The sequence below is a fragment of the Acipenser ruthenus genome, chromosome 2, assembly GCF_902713425.1.
Source record: "Acipenser ruthenus chromosome 2, fAciRut3.2 maternal haplotype, whole genome shotgun sequence".
NCBI lineage: Eukaryota > Metazoa > Chordata > Actinopteri > Acipenseriformes > Acipenseridae > Acipenser > Acipenser ruthenus.
In genome coordinates this window covers 99,993,623-100,002,588 of record NC_081190.1, presented here as the reverse complement: position 1 = coordinate 100,002,588, position 8,966 = coordinate 99,993,623, and positions in this window count along the sequence as shown.

Genomic DNA, 8,966 nt, shown 5'->3' with positions numbered 1-8,966 from the left:
CAGTAGAGGGGTGGGCACTCGAGCTCAGCCAGACTTCCCTACAGTAGGCGTTTTCACTGGGGTGATTAAAGTGACTAGTGCATAAAAGAAAATAAGCGTGACAACAAAACTCATCAAAAAATAACTCAACAAACAAAACTCAATTAAATCAAAGGCAAAAATCAAACATGGCAAATCAGCAATCAAATAGTAAAGCATAAAGCCTCCCACTGAAACACGTAGTGTAGGGTTATACTGCAGTACAGGTTATCCCTCCCCCAGTCAGAAAGCATGCAATAATATAGAACAGGATACAGTATACAAGATATTGCAAAACGGTTGTTTAAGGACACTGCTGGTAGAGTGATAAGGAAGTTCAACGTTTCCAATCCGGTGTATAGAACATAAAGAAATTCAGCAAGCTTTCAGTTTAGCAGCAATAGAGTTCATCAAATCAGAGTCGGCATACCACGATTTCAACTCCAGCAGAGATTCCCCTTTCAGACTTCCTTGCGTTACAATCACACAACTTCTCAGTCCACTTCAAATGCAATATTCCGTGGTTTCATAAAGTTCAGACATCAGTTCTTTCATTACACGCATAGCACATATACAGCACCCGTCCTGCATCTCCCCTCAACCATTGTCAGTCCCTTTTTATCTACCCCGACAGTCCATTAACAGTTATTAGCAGCAGGTACTGTTAATCAAATGAAAGGGTGCAATTGACAGCATCCATTAACAAAGTCATACTGATGTCAGATGAAGGTGGTCAATTGAGACACCAATTGATACACCCATTAGTAAAGTCACTACAAGTCTTTCATCACCAAAGATATCTGTGAAATTTGATTTCCAATGTTTATAATTTTACTGTGGAAATAGTCAATGAAGTCGTTGCAAGAGACTGTGGCAGCAGAAGGATTACACGGAGGATGAACTACTTTATTCAGAATAAAAAAAAAAATATCTAGGGTTGTCTTTGTTAGTTTCAATTAAGTTTGAGTAGTATGTTGATCTGGCTACTACCAAAGTCTCTCTATGCTTTACTTGATGGTCCTTCCATATAAGATCATTCACATGTAGTTTAGTACCTCTCCATTTACATTCTAATTTTCGACCATCCCGTTTACGTTTTCGAGTGGCGTCAGTGAACCATGGCAAGTGTTTTTTTAGCGAAACATTTCGAACCTTAGCTGGAGCAATAGCATCAAGGTTACTAGATAGAAAGCCAAGTGCCTCTGAAAACTTTAAATTAGTTGAAGGGTTAAATTCCCGAGTTGTAAAAGTGTGTATCACTTTATTTGTAAGTACTGGCACATTAACCTCAAAAATAACAGCAAAATTATCTGAAATGGTAAGATCAGTACCAGGGCTTTGGTGCACGATATACAGTACAATACCAATGTACACAGAAACTTCATTATGTAAAATTAATGATAATAGTTCAAACGATGAATAATCATCCATAGTTCCTTGTTTAATATTAAGATCAGAGTTTTAAATTGTAGCAAGTCCACCTCATCTCTCACTGGTACGAGCCTTCTGGATAAAGGAGTAGTCTGGAGGGAAAGCCTCAATCAATGAGACATTATCATCTACCCTAAGCCAGGTTTCAGTGAGAGCCAACATATTAAGATTTTGATCTATAATAAAATCATGAATTAAAAGGTGCTTTATTGGACAGTGATTAACTTAGATTAAATAATGCCAAACGAAGATTATTAGACTGATGTAGTTTTATTTGCCCAGTAATAATTGGGATATTTATAAGGTTATTATAACAAACTCCACAGGGTATATTAAAAGGTAATACTGTGATATGAGAAGCTGACACAACTTCAATGGGGTGAGCCTTTTTTAGGTTTTCTGGAGATTAATTAATTGGGATTGTCTTTGCTGAATAATGTTTCTCACTAGTACCTTGCCCTTCCCTAGATCTTAATCTAAAAAATCTTTTAGGTAGTTTTCAAAATGTGCAGCAAGCCTACTTGTCCCAGTATTGTTCAAATGAAGCCCATCTTTACGATATAGTTTTTTTTTTTTTTTTTAAATAGTCCCAGTTGTTAATGTGTCCTATCTGTTGTTGAACACACCACCCATGCTAACCAATTATTTATTGACGAAATTCTACCATATTGTTCATCACCTCTGCCAAAAACAGACAGTAGGCGAGAAAGAATGGCTTTGCAATTTAGCTCTTTCAGTTTCTTAGAGATTTACATATTTGTTTCATCACTTCTGATTTTCTATCTTTTATGTCTTTAGTATCTACATTCATAATTACTACCTGCCTCTTTTGTGTTTTATTGGAACCATTTACCAGTTTGTGTATTCTAATATCAATGTCCTGAATGTTTGCTCTTGGAAGGTAGGTTACAGGCCTGTTAAATGGATCTTTACGAGTGAAATCACGATCAACATAGCGAATTATAGAGTCACCTACCAATAAAACATCCACATTGCTTTCTGTATTGTCACATTTTTTGGTACTTAAGACTTGATATTTGTTAGATAATACAATATCCTCCAGTTGTTTATTTTTAGGTGTTCTATGGCTTTTCCTAGCTGTCACCCATGGTCTATTCAAGTTAACATCCATTCTATGTAACCCTTCCATAATAGGACATGCAGTGTTCGATAATGAGTTTGGTTCCTCATGAGCATTTGAGACCAATAAGTTAGAGGTCTCACCTACAATATCTGAAGTTAACCAGGTGTTGTTTATCTCATGAACACTGTTTTCTATAAACTGCTTACTTGTATATATCTCTCTGAGTGTTCAAATTTGATTTTCAAGTTCAGCGACTTTCTGCATTAATGTATTTATAAGAGAACATTTCTGACAATAAAAGACTTCCAAAAATTGTGATGCATCAACAACTATATACATTTCACATGAGTTGCACTCCATAGCATGCATTGCAGATTCCATATTTATTATAATACTTGCCTGATAATCATAAAATTTTAGTTCTCTCCTCAGTTGATCCCCAAATCTGGGCGTCTTCTGAATGCTTCCAAGTCGCGGACAAGCACAGACAAGCTCTACACTTGTCGCGCCGCGGATGCGCACAATAGTTGTTATGAAGCCGTCAATCCCCAACTTTCCCGCGAGGTCTCCGCTGTCACCAGAGGTTGCAAGTAGTGTAGAGAGATGGAGTTGATTCTAGCTGTATTTTCAGCGAGCAGTATAGATGAATAAAAAGTGTGTGAGGTACACAGGTACACTAAACACAACACCTAATTTGAATTAGTCCAGCACAGGAGTACACACAACAGTCAAGTCCAGCACAGAATCGAAAAGAAAGAACAACTGATTGACTTTAGAAGTGCATATGTCTACATTTTCTTTAGTTTTCATATGAGACACTTAGTATTTTTAGAACAAATTAGCAGTGTGGCCACCAGTAAGTGTGGTGGTGGCCAAAATCTGAGGCCACCATAAAATGTCTTTGAGAACCACCACACTAAGGGAAGAGTGTTGCAGGGGAACAAGTTAAAGGTTGCTCTCTGGTATACAAGCTGTGCCTAGAGACTAGACATGCTTGAGGCCATGAGGGGATTTAAACCTGGATGTGATGACTGAAACAGAGGCTGCTATGCCTTTTATTGTAAATCTCCTACATTTTGGAAGGGAAACTGGGACTGTTTTTAAATGAAAAAAAATAGCTTTTTCTATCCTTTTTTGTCCTTTTATAATTCCAATGATATTCTTGTTCTTTTAGATGGTTTACAATCTTAGTTTTTCCAATTGTACATTTAAACACACAAACACACACGCACATATATATATATATATATATATATATATATATATATATATATATATATATTCCAATTTTATAGAATTTTTGCTTTAGAATTTTTAATTGCTCCATTTTTACAAACTAGCTTTTTAAAATATTTTTTTGTCTCTTTTTAATTTCAATTTTATTACATTTTGTATTAGACTGGTTTTTAATTTAATGGCTCATTTTTTGTGTGAAGCGTTTGGGCTTCTTGTGATGAAGGTGCAATAGAAATGTGAATTGTATTGTATTGTGTTGTACAGAGTGAATCTAAAGAGGAAGAATACATTTGGTAAAATAACTGATTAATTACTACTCAGAATGATTGCTAACATTGTAAAAAGGAAAGGGAACAGTATGTACTTTAATTAAAAAGCTGGTTCAAATATAAAATATTATATATCTTAGGACCCCAACCCGAAATACGACCCCATCTAGATCGGGTCGACCACATCGGGGTTAATTAAAATTTTTAGAACCCTGAAATATTTTCTTGGTCGGGGTGGGGTTGTCTTGTAACTGACCCATACCATATTAGTTGCACAACAGAGTGTCATCATTGTTGCTGTATTCAGAATAAAATAACACATCAAATAGCAACCTAAATATTCTACATTTGTTTAATTCTAACAAATAATATCATTATTAACTAAATAAACATGATCTATGGGTAGAATTGTACCAAAGATTTAAAACTGAGTATTTAAAGTTGTGGGTGAACATTTTCTAAATACAATCGAGTGCATTCCTTTCTTAAAGTAAATTAGTTTTTATTTTTCTTCATACACGAGCGTCTTCATTTTCATATAATAATACTAAATAAATAAGTCAGATAGTTTGATAATTGTATTTGAAAATGTAGTTCTGCAATTTATGTATTTAGTTTGTTTCCAAAGTAGCATAGTTTGACACATTTGGGGCTATTCCGAGAATGCATTTTCTATTGTTATGGCCAGGTTACAATATTTAAATCAATGAATGTATTTTTATATACTGTAGTACCTTTCATGGCAATGCAAAAAACATGATTACAAACATACAAGGCTGTGTGGTCCAGTGGTTAAAGAAAAGGGCTTGTAACCAGGAGGTCCCCGGTTCAAATCCCACCTCAGCCACTGATTCATTGTGTGACCCTGAGCAAGTCACTTAACCTCCTTGTGCTCCGTCTTTCGGGAGAGACGTAATTGTAAGTGACTCTGCAGCTGATGCATAGTTCACACACCCTAGTCTCTGTAAGTCGCCTTGGATAAAGGCGTCTGCTAAATAAACAAATAATAATAAAAATAATAATTGCAAAACAATTTACATTAAAACACATTTTTTTTAAATCTCCCTATTACCAAAAGCTAGGAAAAACAAATGTGTTTTTAGCAGTGCTTTACATTTCTCAAGAGAATGAGAGCCTCTCACAACTAATGGCAACGAATTCCAAAGTTTAGAAACACTAGTGGAGAAACTCTGACCTCTGACACACCCGGTCAAGGGAACAGCCAGCAGCTCTGAGCTTGAAGAGCGCAGCTGCGCCTAGGGATGTAGGGATGCAGCAAGTCCGATAAATATTTAGGACCAGTTCGCCGGACAGCCTTGAAGGTCAATAGAAAAATCTTAAAAATAACCTGATATGTGAAAGGTATGCAATGTAAATTTTCCAAGACAATGTAATATGTTCAGTTCGTTTAGGACCAGTAGCACTATTCAGATTATTGTATTAATGTTATTATTTGTTAGAATTAAACAAATGTAGAATATTTAGGTTGCTATTTAATGTGTTATTTTATTCTTAACACAGTACACATTATGGTACTCTGTTGTGTACTGCGCAGCTAATATGGTACGGTAGTTTCATTGGATGACTGACGCGCACTGTGATGTTGCTGCTCACTGCTTGAGTTAGGGTGTGTCTTCGGATGATCTTCTTCAGATCGGGTTCGGGTTAAGTGAATTTTTTGCATCGCGATGGGTTCATTCGCAAGACAATCCCACCCTGAACACAAAAAGATTTGGAGGTTCTAAAAATTTTAATTAACCCCATATTTTGTAAGCCGTATTGCAGGTTGGGGTCCTAACATATACATCATTCTCTAAGTCATAAAGTGCTGAATATTATACAACACGTGTGGTTTAGTAACTATAGCCAGGATAACTCGCTATGGAATAACTTTGTTAACCAGTAAATAGCTCTGTCTGGGTGGAACTAAACCATCAGCTGTCTGACCCGTTTCAAACCCTAAAACACAAAACACCTCAAACGAGTCGTTACCATCTGCCTAAATTAAAAAAAATAAAAACATGAAAAAGGTTAACATGAACATTTTGAACCCCTTTGAGGTCTTGTGTGTTATTTGGCCTCCCTGACTCATGCAATTAAACATGGTGTTGCATGAACGTCATGGAGTATCCTCTATTTACCCAAATAACAAAAAAAAAAATAATTACATGGTGCAGTTTGTTGACTATGTATAGTAACTCTTGACACTGATCATTTTTTCATGTATAATATATGAACCATTTCATTTTTATTATCATGTGGACTGAAGGGGCACCAAGTTTAAATTCCAATTACCATGGTGTAGACTTATTGCTCTTTAAAGAAATGTGCTGTTCTGCTCTGCAGTCATCAAGTACTGAAACCAAAAAAAAAAAAAGTATGTGTTATGTTTTAAATATATCCCTTTTTGACGTAATGGCTGCTCAATGCTTGTTTTGTACCTGTTGTAAAGCACTGACAGGCTGAATCATTTTTATCACAGAGCTGTCGATACACAGATCCATGGTTCTCCTCACCTTTGGGGAGCAGATTATTTCAGTCAAAAAGACAATTCAACTTGTGTATGTGGTGACCTTTTTATATCTTATTTTAAAGAAACCTGAAATTAAAACATCATTCACTTGCAGCTTTTTTCTGACAATGAATCTGTTATCGTATATCATTGCCTACACTATTGTATAGCAAACATGGGGGCAAACATTGTAGGATTATATGCGTCTTTCTGTAGGTATGACTTCATTCAACTGTCCCAATTTGCAGGAGATGTGTGAAGCCATTTCTTTGCATAATTTAAATCTAGCTTAATTCCATATCCCTTTGCTGCAAGCTTTGAAGCTTTAGCTAAAAGGTGGTAAAATCCTTTATTTGAGTGACTGAGGGAGTGATTAACACAACACGATAGCAGAAACATAAGACGGGTTACATATGCTTCTCGGTAGGGAAAGGGTCTGATCCACAATATTCTTGTATGATTTACATAGTAATAATTTAAGCAATTCTGCTAGCTACAAGAATAAAAGCAGCATAACGCTGTATAAATTAGCTGTTGCTTGATAGTCTTGGCTGAGAACAAAAATAATCAAACTGCCAGTCAGGTTATTTTCAGTTTGTAATTTCTCTCCAGTTTTAGCAAGGCTGTAGCAAGGCGGAGACTGCGTGCGAAGCAGTCAGGCTCATCTGCAATCGTGGTTATAGAGCTTTTATCTCACCTCGCCAACAGGGGTCAGATCCATAATGATAGTGCATCACAAAACGCTGTCTGTTACATAACCTTAATGTAAATTATGTAACTGCTTTCTGAAAACTTCTGTCATCTTGAAGAAATCAATATGGTAGAGAAGAAAGATGCAGTAATCTCATAATTACAATATCTCATAAGCTAGCACATATGAAGACTATGAAAACAGAGTAAACATGAAATATTAAACATTGCAAAAGAACATATAAAACCAGACGTGAGTCTGATACTGTTTAAAAAGTGTACAAATTTAGTTTTCAAATGCATAATGTTCCCACTATCTGTTTGGTATGTTCAGTTGTTCCTGAGAAAGCCCTTTTGATGTTGATTACAATTTTCAAGTTGACCACCTCAGTTGAGCTGAAACTACCTCACAGAAATACTGATTAACACTGAACCATTTACTAACAAAGGGAGTGTGTCACAATGTGTGGAATGCTCTTCTGGTTGCTATAGACACAGTAATATGCCAATATGTTTGTTTTTTTTTTTTTTAATAAATTGTATGATGCTATATTAAAGTGATACCACAATTGTCCCATATTTTGAGCCACATCAATCATAAACCTTTATATTATTCAATATTCAATCTTTATTTAAATCAGGAAGTTTCACACATGCATGTCTTTTATGCCTGGACCACAAAGCTCTTTATTGGGCCGGGGCAAAAAGGACATACGTGAGTAGAAATATACTCTTGCATTAATTTGGCATCTTTTTAATTCTAGTTGATTGGCAATCTACTGTGGCAGTGTTAATCCCTTAGAAAATACTTTCAATTTAAGGGCTATGAAATTAACGATGACTCCTGTGAAATGTTAATTGTTTTAAATACCTTGGCAAGAGGGCACTTGTGACACAAGAACGAGTAATATTAATCTCCTGGATTTACCACTGGTGTTTTTAAAAAGGTTTACCTACTGAACTGCAGAGTCAATTCAGCGGCTTAGGGAAATGGTGCTCAGTGGAGCACTCAATAATTAAAACACAACGGTCCATATATCTCAGTTTGACCACTGCTGCTCCAATGTAAAGGCCTTAGCTGTGATCATTAAACTTAAATTATTGCCAGAAAACATTTCCTGAGATTTGTTTATAATATATACAGAAAACATTAAATAAGGATTTTGTGTTTTACGTGGAGTGATACATCATTCTGCTTCCGGTAATCTCTTTATATTTATAAATTCAGTTTAAAACAAATAAAAGGGGTGACTACAAAAGCCAAGACCTTCAATTGACGTGCGTGTAAGTACAAATTGAATGAGGAAATGTGACTTACTGGTACTGATTGTTTACTTCAGGTGCCTGCAGGGGCATCATCTGCGGTGGCTTTTAAATCAGTCGTTTGTTTCAATTTAAGAGCTCCAGTACAGATCCATTATCCACACTATATATCTTCACGGTCAAGGGAAAGGCAGCTGTGAAGGTAGGTGTGTGGGTGTATCATAAAGCATATTGTCCATAATAATGGAAAACAAACTGCCCAGTCACAGGTCTTTAAAAAAAAAAACCCCACAGTAGGGACCTACTGAACAGTAAATAAAGTGCAGATTCTGTGCTCAGGAGTGTCACCGATTTATAGAGGTAGAGGTAGAGACTAGGTAAGTCACAGCGTGCAACAGTAGTCAAACGTAATGTCTATGTTTAAATGCAAGAAGTATTAAAAACAAACTACTAGAGTTAGAAG